Source organism: Mizuhopecten yessoensis, unplaced genomic scaffold (genome assembly GCF_002113885.1).
Source record: "Mizuhopecten yessoensis strain PY_sf001 unplaced genomic scaffold, ASM211388v2 scaffold2711.2, whole genome shotgun sequence".
NCBI lineage: Eukaryota > Metazoa > Mollusca > Bivalvia > Pectinida > Pectinidae > Mizuhopecten > Mizuhopecten yessoensis.
This window is the reverse complement of record NW_018485984.1, coordinates 1,547,906-1,563,418: the sequence shown is the minus strand read 5'-3', so window position 1 is coordinate 1,563,418 and position 15,513 is coordinate 1,547,906. Positions and strand designations below refer to the sequence as shown.

General features: G+C 32.9%; 1 long non-coding RNA gene across 1 annotated transcript in view; it reads left to right on the top strand.

Annotated features, from left to right (window-relative positions):
• The window catches only part of LOC110445066, a 34,977-nt gene extending 31,697 nt beyond the window's left edge, over nucleotides 1–3,280 (top strand). Inside the window, exons 3-4 of the long non-coding RNA XR_002462312.1 lie at nucleotides 2,635–2,725; nucleotides 3,199–3,280. This is a non-coding gene — a long non-coding RNA (uncharacterized LOC110445066). The remainder of the gene's footprint in view (nucleotides 1–2,634; nucleotides 2,726–3,198) is intronic.
• Nucleotides 3,281–15,513: the final 12,233 nt, after the last annotated feature.

Below are 15,513 nucleotides of genomic sequence, written 5' to 3'. Positions count from 1 at the left end.
AGCCGAATGTGTTAATATTGTTTGAAATATATATATACACACATTCACATATATATTCGTAGCACCAAATAACAGCTGACATGGCAGTATTTGGTTTATTAATTACCACTAATTGTGTAATAGATCACCTTTAAAGTTCCTACTTCAATTTATTTTCAATGTACACACGGACGCTAGGCTTTGGGTGAGGTGCGACGTCGTATGTCAAAGTTAGCAATCTTTGCTATCTGTCGCTTCATTCACTTCCCTTTCCTCCGGTGGTCTCGGATTTAACATTAGAGAAAAACCATCACACTTTTCAGAATGATTTACTCGGAATTCTCTGCTATCCCGAACTAGTGACAAGATTTATCTCCTTACACATTACACAGAAACTCTCATGCGGTTTTGTTGGAAGGATCGGTGACTTTGTTGTGTAACCAGCAACCATTGAACCAACGGTGCTGAAGTATATCTGTAGGTCTTGTATATATCATGGTGATCATACGAAGTATAAATCAACACGTTTAAAATACATGTTATTTGTTTTATTACTTTGTTTTGAACATCTGATAAACGGTCATATCACATAGTATTTTCAATAGCATTAAACGTCTTTTTCTTGTGTTAAAATTGTTATCGATCTTAGTGAAAGAAGTAAAAATACATATACATGGTTAAAATATTTATTATGTAGTTTGCAAATGATCGAAACTTTACTGGTAAAACGAAATATTTTAAAAATCGTTTTGATAAAAAAGGTAAATTTATTTATACACACCAAACGAAAAACAAATAAAATAATAACTAATAACAAACCATAAATATAGAAGAAGTATTAAAGATACAATAGGTTTTTGTGTGAATCTTACATGGATACTAAAACCTTACCTTGACATGATGATCAGTAGTTTTAAAAGATATCGCATCAATGTAACATAAAATAGTATTAAAACATTCCCTGTAATATTTAAACCGACGTTTAATTGAAATATTGATAATACTCTAAAACATCTCGTAAGTTAAATGCATCAGACGTTTGACTAAAAGAATGACACAGTCATGATTAGAATTTAGACAAATAAAAGGCCATATTTAAAATCAAACGGAAAGTTAAAGCAAATAGCTATACTATTTTACTATCGACATGAAAAATTTTAAAAATATGATAATAAAGATACCTGTTTATACAACCGTTCATGTAGAAACGTCTTTTGCTGACGAACTCCTGCTCATACAGGGTTTCATAATTTTCTTCAGGTTTGTTAAACTCCTTTGGAAATGCACACGAAATGATTTAACTTCTCAAGCGCACCTTGATAATAACGGTTCCTTTCTTTCAATGCATTAGGTTTAGAATAATTAGGCGTGACAATAAGTGTTCACAGTCTTCCTTGTCACGCTAGTACTCACAAAGAGTAGAGAGTCACTCGGGCCAATTCGTAATGGTGAAGAGAAGGGTTCATAAATGCTACATTTGTTATCCTCCTTTGTTGATATCACGCAGGCTTTTTATAATCACACTCACGATGACATATGTAATAAAATTGAAATAAAATAGTTTTATAACGCTTAAGCCACTCTTCATCATGAGAAAATATTAAATTAACAACCGTTAATTCCTATGTACATTACGCTACTAATTACTTGTTTACAAACGTTCAATCATTTCAAAAGTGCACCAAAGTCTTACCCCGCGTTTGGTTGTATATGGAAGGAGGACCTCCGTATCCTACCTACGAACACAGAGTTCGTCTACACGATTATTAAGAAAGAAGACATTAGCTATACCAGTTTCTAACATAAAACTAAATTTGATGTTAGACCATGCTTGCTCCATCGCCTAGGAAGATACAAGGATGCGCCATATGGAAATTTTATTTCGAATTACTGTTGTTTTATGCCTTAATCTAACAATGTCTCTACAGATTTAATTGCCCGTACAAAAATGTGTAGTTTACAAATGATGGGTGCTCTTCACGTAGTGGCTAAACCTTTATTAAGTGTTAGTAGGTATTTCAAATTTTATCTATTATTCGCTTTTACCGTTCTTGAAGCAGAGCCCAGGGGAAAGAGGTGTTCGACTATCTTATTAGTGTAATTTTACATGAAAATTATGTGAGTTTTACAACAAGCTGCACCGTTAAAGTCTGCCTACCGATCCGGGTATGACGTGTAAACGCTGTATGATAAACCGATATTACATATTCTTCATTTGGCCATCAATGTCACTACTTGCAATAAAGACAGATTTTGGATGGTTTGTAAAATGAAAATAAAATGCCATATTACAAAGCATCCCAGCCCATCATGCATCATTTTCATGATGCTGTTGTGGTTTAAAACTCTCATCTGACACCTTGAAGGATTAACTGTCTTCCTTTCAATGAAAACAAAAGTATGCTTTAGGAGCACTAACACCAAACTTATACTGATACTTTTATTGAGAAAAATCCATTTATTTTTCTGTCAACACTTCCAACTTACTTCATATCATTTTAGATTTATGTTCAGTACAGTAAAATGTTTATATAATGGTCGATCAGGAAAGATATGTTACACCGCAACTATAGGGAATGTACACCCCAGTGGGTGCAGATTAAAATTTACCATAAAACGTTAATCTGTGTGTTCTTATTTACCGCTTTTAAACAGGAGGGAATTAAGACTGTTGTGATACCAGTTGGCGCTCTTCATCGGTCCCGGCTCAGTGACGAAACAGAATTGGATCAACACCGAGAGGGAGGTACGATCTGCGCAGTGATACACTACCGCTGAAGCGAAATAGTATAAGTGACCAATTTTCTCCTTTCTTAAAATTCTACATACGCGGAGTGTAATTAATATGAAAATAATGTAATTCCTGGTATATTCATACGGTATGGCCATATGTTTTTTTATTGGGTGTTATTATTCATAAATAACTGATAAAAACATAAATAGAAGGGGAAGCATAGGGCCGATACGTATCATCAATAGCATTTGAATTTGTTGTTTATACGGTAACTAAGAGAAAGTTCCCTTTGCAATTACCCCTCTCCCGAGCCATAAATCTATGTTAGAAAGGACAAGCCCAAAGAAAGGCCGTCACTGAGGATACTTCCCATTTCTTCCTTTGGGTAATACAGATTCATCTCTGAGAAATTTCATTTTGAAGGTTGTCAATTGACTTCCATTCACCTTCTATCATCTACCTTGTGCTCTATATCAATTCTCCAGGAAAGCCAACAGAGCAGCCCGTTTAGCATCACCGTCTGAATCCTCATCTACTCTCGCATCGACGGTCTTATCTTCATCATCCAGCAAGGTAAGAGCCTGCTATGTGTACATTCTACTAATGTTATGTAATTATTTTCTTTATATATGCTAGTCTTCCTTGATGTATGATATTTGGCAGGTATCACTATGCCTGTAGCTAAGAATGACATACTTCCCCTAGTTTTATGGTGACTTTTATTTCTTTGACTGTTTTTTTGTATCAGCAAATAACATTCATTTGACTACAACATCGCAATCAAAATTTGATGTCGGCCATAAGACATAGGGAAGTCACTGTTTATACTGCGTCTCATCTTAACCAGGTTATGTGTAAGAAAGCCAGCTTTCGGGGTACTCAAGTCCGTATAAAATTGTCATTAAAATGGAGTCCCCGCATTTAACTGGAGGGGAGCTTACAGGGGACATGCATTAGCCCTGGTTGCTCCCTATGGAACGGGCTTTATTGTGGGGGGCTATTACTGCAGGGGCTGGGCTGAAACTATACAAACACCTAAAGCGAAACAAGTATCAATTTTCAAGACATTATAAAGGTTAAGGCTCAGAATATTATGTACACTTAACGGTTGTTTTATATGCTTTCATTTGAAAATAGAAATATAAAAGTGGTAGAACCAACAATTTATTTTCAGTAACTTTTATCAAGACTCACAGAGGAAATGATTGGCATGTGTGGTGAAAAAAACAGTAAAATGAAGGGGAGACCGTTTTCTTAATATTACCGCTGAACACACGGTGTTGGTGAAAATGCACTAAAACGTCTTTGCGGGATTCCACATATTTTTGGTAGACGAAAAAACACTTATGAATAATAAGGGACGTGGCTCCTATAGGATAGCACGCGGTAAATTAGTCTTGAAGCATATAGCTTTAAACCGTCAATCAGGACCTACATGAGAGGGAACGGATGTTGAAATGATATTATAGTGTATTAACAATGTGATTTCGGGCCCGTGCATAACTTGAATGGTCTGTTTTCCTTATAATATAATAGCAGTATTGTTTGTGCCGTGGATAGGAGAGTAAAACATGATATAATACTATCATGAAAATGTGGACATTATGTTTGGATTCGGTTTTGGTGAAGCTTACAATCGAACAAAACAATATAAATAATGTTGCCGGTTGAAATATCAAACAAAAGAATTTGTAAATAATTATATAAATAGTATTCAAAGGTTTATTTAATATTTCTCATTCATATTCTTGTAATGCTTATGGTTTAACATTATTATACGATGGAATTTAAAGGTCCTTAACGATATATCTAACTTTGTATAATAGTATTCACTACGGATATCTAGATAAAGCTCTTTGGAATGGTTTCATATATCATGGTACAAAACGAAAAATCATTTATTGTTTTGCATTGATATTTCTATTGTGATTCAGGTATGTATTGTTTATTGTTTTCGTTAATTTCGATCACATACAATGTATTAATGTTTATATATCAAATGTTATCCCAGAAAATGAATAATCATATTCGAAAAATATACAACACGTTATGTAGATGTCAGCATCCCAATGAAATAATAAAAATTCACAAACATACTCATAAGAACATATCTTCTTTAGGTTATTACATATTAATTGTATCGAACAATAAAGTCGAATCGATCGTCAATAAATAATTACAATTGTTAATTTGGGAATGAAAACTAAAAAACAATTTTGTTCACAAGAATGATTGATTCGTTATGTGCTGTTTGATAAACGTTATTCTAATATAAATTTATTCCGATAGTCCAACTTGCATTTGATGAAATATTACATGAATATGAGTTATATTACTAATTTCTTTTGAATTATTTGAAGCAAACCTTCGTTTCCACACAATATTATACGTTTTAGAGTAATTCTCACTCTAACATTTAATAACGTGTATCAGCGCTTAAGCAAAAGGTGAACTATGAGATATAATAACTGCACATCGATATCTATAACGTATTTGAATACACTATTTTTTAGATATTTTCTGTTATGTTAAGGTTTCACCGAGTTCGTCTTATACAAATATTGTATGCATATTTGAGTGAATTTGTTTCCTTTTCAATTGTCTCACACTCACACATGTATAAACAAATGTGTATCTTTTTATTAAATGTTGTAATATTGAAAAGCAAATCATGTTTATGCATATCGTATAGATTAATTGTTAAGAGTAAACAAGGAAAAATACAATTTAAAAAACCCCACCAAAAAAAACAAAAATGTTCTAGGTTTGTATTTTGTACTGATCTAGCAAATAGTAGAATCCTGATCGTTTCATTTATATAATTTATAATTGGATAAAACCAACTCACGATAAATGATTAAACAATATGTGCATGTTAATTTGATGTAAACAAAGCATTGCTTTGCTAGAACACATAAGCTGATGTATATCGTACTGGATACAATGCAAAGCCGATCATTGTTTCTGTATTGTCTTTGATTTATGAGGTAATAATCAATGGGGTAGGAACAGTATCTTCACTGCAGTAAAGCTATAAACTATATGATATATTTAATAATGATATTGATATAAAGTATATTGTACCGTTGCAATTTGACAGCGATATGTGATTGTAACATCAAATCAAATAAGATATATGCAATGTGTTTTGGGAAGGTAAAATACACTTTTCTGTCGTTTCGGTAAACTAAGTAAACAGAAAAAAAGTAAATAAGTTAAAGTTAAATATTGTCTTTTTCATGTTCTAATATCTTTTTCTCCTGCATTGTACTATAAATATCTGTGAAAAGCCCTCACGCTAGTGAAGTGAACATTATATTTTGTCCTAATCAAAATACTTCAACATATTGAACTGACATTAAACTCTAAAATGTAATTTGTATTGCTTTTAATTCGAGGTTCATGTCAAGCACAAATGGGAAGAAGATGAAAAAACATATAGAGGATAATAATATTCACATTTTTCCGTTTTAGTTATCTTTTTTTTTATGATAAAGGATGAAGCTACTCCATCTGATATTGATAATGTTTTTTCTGTTGTTATTAGATTATATATGATAATTTCAACAATATTCTGTTATTTTTAGATTTTACAGCATACAATTATATGCACCATTTGCCTTTCAAGTGAATTAATTAAAAAAACTTCTTCTTTCCGTATTCACATGATTACCATAGTTAATTCAAAAACAGCTGCAGTTTACAGTAATATATATCCCGTGCACTACATTTCAAGCATATTTCTTATTGATGCATACACATATACATATTATCGTTATCTACATTACAGTTTCTGTTTTATCCTTCAGATTGCAATATATATATATATATTTATGAGATATATTCTAATGATTTTATGTTCTTGGCCAACAAGACTTTATTTTTTGTTCCCATTTAATATCGATCCCATTTAATATCATTCAGAGCGCATGATACATTAGGTTAAGTTATGTTAGGCTTAAAAGGGTGATAACACGTAAACAAAATTACCAGTTGAAGCAATGCGTAGTTAAAAACAGATCATGTTAAGTTGCTGCTTACTGTATCTGGGACAAGTAATCAAGGGGATTCGGTTATCTAACTTGTGCTGGTAGTGTAAACAAAACAAAAACGTGGCTTTAATCTTATAATATTTCTATCTATAGTTCAGGTGTTAATAAAATGACTTAAGATTAACAAGCAATTATGAATAGTAGAGAGGTATAACAGGGTAATACTATTACATAAAGGTTGTGAAACATTGATATACATTGTCAAAAAGGGATAGGAAGTGTACATTTTCAGCCGGATATGTAATTGAAATTGAAATGATCAAAACCAAATCTTACATTGTGTTATGTGTATTTGCCACATCATGGTGAGAACATGACTATTTAGTGAGAAGGGAACGCGTTTTGACAATTTGAGAACAAGGAAAAGTCAGAACGCAATGTACGTAATAAATGAAGTAAATCCTTAACGATGATTTAATAAGCAGAAAATGATACAGCAAAAGACGATATCATCATCAGTATATACAGAGTTTTAAAACAAGATTGTTAAACAATGAGCGTTAATGATGATAAAAACATAGACATGTATGAATATCGAAATACGTTTTGTTTCCGTTTATCATGACGAAAGATGTTAATGTTTCTCATTTTTACTGTTGATATGTTAGAGTAATATTAGTATATAAGCAATCATACAATAGACTGTTTCCAAAACCCAATTATTTGATTTGAGTACAGTTGATATTGTATATAATAATATATTGCATATGCAATTTGCATGTTCATCCAAAGTATGTAATTGAAAAACAGTTTTTATTTCGAAATGTTTCAGAAAAATGTGTATGTAACTTTATATTTTGCCACTGTGTGAATCTTAAAGGATCTCGCCAGTCTTGGCCTCGGTGTAAACTGTGTGTGGCTATCCCTAGTCTTCAATCTTCCTGTGTGATTTTTCTTACAAATGATTTAGGAGCCTTTTACACACCATTTTCGATAGATAGAACCTATTACGACTGTTCCGCGTGTGTGTATGGACGTTCAACGTTATAGGTAAGCCTAATGGCTAGAAATGTAATAATTGCTTTTGAGATCGTAAACAAGGACACACCATCACTGGCTAGCATCTGGGACGCTGATTATCTGCGATAACGTTCTCGTGGAATTGAATGAATGATATAGTGAAAAATACATATGCAAAACAAACAAACGAAACAACAATTCCATTTCAACCATTTCCCGTACAACATACATGTGTTTCAAATATGCTTACCGGCTATCAGTTGTAATCGATATCAAAAGTTAACTTTCCTGTATGGTAATGAATATGCATGATAATTTGCATACAAAAGGTGAGGGAATTATCTTCAGCATTTATCAACACCTGTGACCAAATACACATTTTATTGATAAAGCTGTTTAACATAGCGATGATGAGATTGGTAATAGATTGGAATAAATACGCAGATATATATCAAATACATTCTACTGAATATTAAATGAACCATACATGTCGAACGACCAGCGATGTCGTTTATCTGAAATAGTGTATGAATATAATCTTCAAAATCATATACAGTGTGTCTAAAGTTACAGCTTCCTCAAACTCTTTTCTGGAGACTTCACAAAACTGAACGAGATCGAGTGGTTAATACCATCTGCAATTAGTACCAGTAAGAAAACAAACAGAAACAAAAACAAATCGTTGTGAAATTGGTTGACTTTGTGTGTACAAACTAGTAACCTATAACGAATATCAATTTGATCATATGCTTAAACTTATCATCAATGCTCCGGTTGCCCAAAATTCTGTTTGTTTTTAAAGCCTTGTTTTAATTGTCAGCAATCTAAATTTTTCACAAACCACTTGCTAACCGAAACCAACCTTTGAGCAACCGAGGCCAGCACGCTAATTACAAATAAACTCATCAAAAGTGATGCAGTAACTGGCTCACTTAAACAAATTCGATAATATGCAAAAAGTTGCAGTATTTAAACTCTTTTCCTAGCCCCCTAGATGTCACACTGACACCTACTAGTATATCCTTTGAGTAGGTCATTGCAAAACGTATAACACAATGTACTGCATCGGGAAATTGTTTATTTACGCAAAGTAATTAAACATGCTATTTTACCTCGAAAATGGAGTTAAATCTGAAGAAACGTTTTTTCCGTAAATGTCATCATGATCGGACGTCTATTGGACGTCTCTAAAACTTGGCCAAGAGGTTTAGGCGTCTAACTTTCTGCTACCTCTAGCCATCTACCACTGGGTCGCGGGTTCGAGACCTACGTTGGGCAATTGCCAGATAGGTCTGTAGTTTTTCTCCGTGAACATCGGCTTTCCTCCATCACCAAAACCTGGCACGTCCGTGAATAATAGGACGTCAAACACAGATAAACCAAACCGAGACTTAAAATGTGACCATTCTTTCCTCAAATTCCTTCTATCAATCAATATATATATATTGTACCTGTCGTCTTATGCAAACTTGTAATACATACTAGAAAACTATAATGACATAAACAGTGTGTCTTTGGTTAAAGCCAATATATTCGTAAATAAAATAGGGTATCTATGAAAACATTTAATATTTGTCACACACAACCGATAGGGTATAGCTGTTTACTCCTCATTGGGATATATTTGTATAAAACTACGTATACATCACCTAATGGAATATACTTGAGCACTCATTTACTGGGGACGATCGCCTCGCGAAGATATATATTATTGAAAGAAATACAATGATACGTATTCGTATTTATTTAAAAGTATATTATTGCCCACGTGGTATTTGGATTTTTGGAATAAATGAGACACTCCTATCACCAGTTTTTATGAAATGTATATACTTCAAATGTTTTATTTTATTGTATGACTTGTATTCATATATGTTTTGTATACACATGACGCGATGCATATGAATTCATACCAGTCCATCAATATGTATTTATATATTTTTGCCTACCTATACCAATAACAATTCTAAGAATACGTTATGTTTCCGCAAAAGTAGTGGTTAAGAACCCGTTTTGCGTTTTTTTAATTGACGGTTAACAAACTGGATGGAAAACATGTTTGTAAAAAAGCGATGATCTGCCAAGGCATATTCAAATTGTTGAAGCGCGATCACATTCTATGCATTGGCCATGAATTCAGAGACAGAAGCTGCATTGAAAGTAACAACCGGTTCAATGATAGTGTCAAAGATTGCGTCTAATATTGCTGTCAATATATGACGTCACGGTTTGTAACGTCATCCCTGCATCGGATCAAACGAGTTTTTCGTATCTCTTTTTTTTCCCACTAAACAGTAAAGATGCTATCCTGATCTAATAATGAAATGTATTATGTTATTCAACAAACAACCGTTATACAACCTCTATATCTCTATAACCTTCTTCAAAGCAACTATATTTGAATATCCTTGATGAATTAACCTTATATAACTAATCATAGATGCCGGATAGCTTTTTCTCTGGTTTTCACCAATGTTGTAAAAGAGATCAGTTCAGGAGCAACGCCGTTTTGTGCATGGCTAAGAACTGGTAGGAAATCATGAGTTATATCCCTTTGATTATTCTCTAGTATAACCTAAAGCTTCATCAATAGTGTTAATTAATCAGAATGACAGTAAATCTTATCCGATTACAGATACATAGATAATGCTTTCAAGGAATAGCCCAACTTAAAATTGACCAACAGATTAAAAGCATTAATCTTGGCAAGTTAATGATAGCTCTAACAAGTATTAAAATGAATTAATATAGATATATACACTATCAGAAACGAATGGGATGACGAAAAGGTCAATGGTTTTTAAAATGCTTGGAAATACGCTCGTCCCACTAACACAATACCTGACAACTCGTTTTTGCTGTTCATAGTAAGGTTTTAGGTATGCAAAATACAATTCTGGCAGCATGTATACCTTTGTGATATATGGTTTCGATTCATGAATATGCAACCTGTTAAATATCACTAAACGTATAACAGGCATTGGTAATATATTTTAATATCAATTCAAGATGTTTCACATTAATCGCAAGCAAATGTAATGTTTGTGCCAGTACTTTGATTATACATCATTAGCAACTACATTAATAATATACTACATAACCCTACTAACCAACAAAGGATAATTATGCAGTTGTGATATTGTCTTCCGGGTCTTTGAAGTTACAGGCTTAATTAGTTCGCTTCAGTAACATACCTTTCCTTTTTCTTTACTATTATGGATATTATTCTTTCTGCAAACACCTTCCTTAATAGTCCTCAATGGTATTTTGCACAATCTCTTCAATTAATGTAAGCCTAATTTATGATAACAAACACGTCGGCTGTTGCATAAGTTATGCATTCATGTGACTTCTTCAATTTTACAACTCTTGTTTATTTTGACGTCTTACTCACAAATATGACGACATAGAGGACACATCTTTATCACATTATTTCTCATAGGATCAAACATATTAGATTTAAACTGAATGCAATGATTGGATGTTTTTAGAAATATTGAAAAAAAGGTGTTTCCTCCTTGAGCTGTACACTACGCCATCACAATTAACAGCTGGTTTGACAGAGAAGTCAAAAAATATAATACGTATTTACAGTATACACCAAGTGTTGACTTGATTATACTTATGACACCATAATTGCAACGTTGGTTGTCATTGACCGACGTGGAAGATTACTGGATTTTGATATACTTATAGAATTTGCAATGGATGAAACTGCTTTCACTTAGCATGTATAGTCGATATCAACATGAAATAACACATTCCATGAACTGTATGTAGAACAGTTTGATACACCAATACATGCAAACTATTTTTTATGCTTAATCGAAATACTTGTGACACTCAGCACATATCTAGTGTCAATCGGTATGTAGAAATATAATTAAGCTCGGGTTGATATATTTCTGCTAACGGGGACATATACACCATTGCTTCATTGATTTGTGACGTTAATCATGACTGATTAATTAATAACCATTCGATGATATAGAGTTCCACGATAGAATATGCATTCTATATGTCCTTCTCCCATCAATTCAATAGATTTGAATTACATTTAAATGAGCAATATTTCGCTTTTCTGTTGTCATTGTAATGAAGTAGATATATTGAGGAATTAAGTAAGTTAATACCCTGTCGACATTTATGCACCTTGCTCAACTAGCTTTGCACAAATTAAGAAACGATGGCAGTTTCAAATATGTAAAAAAGTAGTATCAAAATACCGTCTGAGTGGAATAGCACAGATAATGCAATTTTGCAGGTTATTTAAGGAATTGGTGTTAATTTTATGATAAATACCATATTTTATATCCGGTGATGACAAACGACCAAAGAAAAACCACAGCAAATGAAAGTTGTGTGTGGTTGTGATGATTCAACATTGCATTAGAGGTGATTTTGGTACTGATTTCAGAGGTTTTATTTTCACCATATTAAAAAAAAGCAAATACAAAAAACTAAAACCAAACCTAGAGCATTAGCTAAAAATCTATAAGTTCTTGAATTTTCAAAAAGATTTTAAAAAAATAGCCGAAAACAAACTAAAAAAACAACGACGTTCCTTATCAGGTTTCAAATCTAAGTTATTACTATCTCGTCTAAGCATAAAACCCCGTTATGCCAGGTTTGAGATGAAAATATTTTGTGCACCTTAGACGATGATTAAATAGTTCTCAGGTAACAAGCATAATATTATCAGTCTCATCCCGTCCAGATAGTGACTTGTGGGTAGGAAACCTTGTGTTATGACGCCAGGTAATACAAAACCAAAGTACACTTCGACAGCAATAGACAAAACTGACAAAATTCTCGTTCTCGTTCTTACCCTTCCGGACCCTGTCTTAGTCTCTTAGTTACTCTCCAAATGTCTCTATGTTAAGATTTGCTTTGGTAATTTTTTGCCCTATTGTTATCAATTTTGATTTCGGATATTGGTTTTGTAGACCCTTCAGCTTTTTTCAATTGTACAATGTATACCCACCAGAGCAAGGTTAAACACACCTAAGATAAACAGGATATATATATATATATAAAAACTTGTCAGTATGATCACTAATAGTTACATTTAAAACTAGTCATAGAGGGCAGCATTTAAATATGAGTATCATGATTCCAAATGTATCAATATTTTATTAAGCATAGCATGTGATTTCATGTAAATAAGATTCTATGAAAAGTCCACGATAATGAATTCCAATTTTATCCTTAATTTAACTCCAAATGTCAACCGTTCCTTATAAGTTGAGACCATTGTCACTGAACCAGTGATCAAGTAAATGTTATGACACTCTGTTATTGTTTTAAGTCTTTACAGGACCCTCTGCTTCGTTTCCGCAAAACATGGTCATGTTAAGAATCATTTCAATAATAATCATGGCAATTTCTTCTTTAACATCCAGAGAGCGCAAAGAGGATTAATAATAGCTTTCGTCTGCATTACTCTGGGATATCCAATTCCATGTGTGTATGGTTTGCCACCGTAGAAACTTCTGTTCGCAAAAAGTTTTATGACGCAAATACGGTGGTCTCGAAACTAAGGGAGGTAACTCGGCTTATCTCACACTTCAGATTTCGCCTTTGAAAAGCAAAGGATTGGGTCTTAATTTTACGATCATCCTTGTAATAAAAAAGTCATCCTCACTCCGAGTTCATTAAAGTTGCTAGGAAACGTAATTATACTGGTTTGATCGCCAAAACAAGGAAGGAAACATGATGAAAAAAATCGTAGTCTATTCGTTTTCTCCTGTCTTGAATTACAGACGAAACGAACAGAAAAATCTTTCATTAAGCAAATGAAGATGGTAAATAAAATGAAATTTTCAGTAATTACATGAAATTAAATACAGCGAGCTTCATTTATGATTATTAGTATAACGGTAGACAAAGGCTAGGGAAGATGTAAAACAATAGTTTAACTAATTAGAACACAGTGTTATTGCACGATACCTATCTTAATACGCTGTAAAACGGAAATGACGTAACATTTCATGGACAGTTTAATTGAATTTAAACTGACCTAAATAATCTGAAATAGTCCTTGGTTAGTTTGAGAACTGAAATTAGTAAATTCCAATTAGGAAAAAAGTAGTAAAAAAATCCATAAACAAGACTTGAATCCATTATCACGGAGTCGTCAATGCGACCTACATCACAGTTGTAGGGTGCTACCGTGACAATATCACTCTTAAAGTCCTGTACATTCTTCCTTTTTTTTCTTAAATATTTGTAGTTTGTAATAACAAAGGAATGGTGCATTATGTTTTTGTAAAAGCTCTCTTTCAGTCAACTTGATGAAATATTCCTACATCCTACGTTCCTTGCCTCCTATACTGACGATGGTATATACTACTTTCTAACATACTACCGATGAGGATAGGCTTAAAAACTATTATAAATCAAAATAATTTGATTTAGAAAGTTGATGAATATCACAAAGAACATTTTGTCCAATTTGCAGTTAATTTCATTGTTTTAACAAAGCAGGTCTCATTTAATAAGATGCTAAATTCAACGACGTCAGTCACAGAAATAGAACATGATATCTATATGGAACATTTCATTTAAGCAAATGTAAGGCTAAAATTCTATCAATTTGCCTGACTTCAGTCGTAAAATGATATCAGTGTATCTTATGTAGAAATGTTTCTTTGTAATCACATGAGCACTTACATTATTACAGCATCAAATTCTGAAGATGAAAGGAAATCTGACGTAAACACAATCATATTTGAAAGTTGTTTTAGATATAAATATAGTCTGATGGCATTACCTAAACGGATACACCAATCACATATTTCCAAAACTCAGCTTGGGCATTTTATGAAGTTTTATGAATATACAACTATTTCCGTTTAAACAAAATTTTCAGAAAACATAAAACATTGTAACATTCTTCGTTCGATACAGACGTCATTGAATCTTTAGCATAAAGACCTTGATTTTATTCGGCAGGACTTTCGGCAGACCGGATATCACACCATTTACCGCCTCTATAGAACATCTTGTAATTTTAACATATATGTGAAGGAAGGCAAACATGTCTGAGTAACGCAGAATATTTCGGGAAAGATGAAAGGGGATCAGCGTCGTTTCGTTAGGCACAAGGTCTACATTATAGAAACTCTTGTGTAATTTATCGTCACGCTTTGCAACAAAATCAGTCTTGCATGGCCATTTCTTAATCCGAACGCGCACGCGCTCTTATTCCTTCTTCGAGCTTGCAGCATGCGCATTCATTTGATGCGGCTAGGTCTTTGATATACAAGATACCACATGCAGCTTGTAACGCACGTGATGATTACGCCCAGACCACCATATCATCAGTGTTGAGGTTCGCGTGGAGGAGGGAACGACTCATATATCCTAGTTCATTGACAAATATATATATTAATACAAAAAGGTACACATGTATCTACTTTGACTGATTGTTTGACACCTGGCGACATAAACTCAGAAGATAAATCTTTGCTAGGAACAGAGAAAAATATACCCCCACAATTCCATTTACAACTTATTTCGACAAATATTATACAATTAATCAAAATGAAATGTAAATGTATATATCTAATTTTAACTTATTAGTGTATACGCTATTCTAAAATAGATATTGTAAAAAAGGCCTAAATAGTACGGAACCAATTGATCAATTGCATACTCGTCATTTTAAAAGCATTAAAGGAGTTATAAATTAATTAAAAAAGCAAATAAAAAAAATATGTCTGCGACAACATTTTGAAAGCCAAATTAAAAACAAGTTAAATATTTACCTATTTACCATGATAGTAT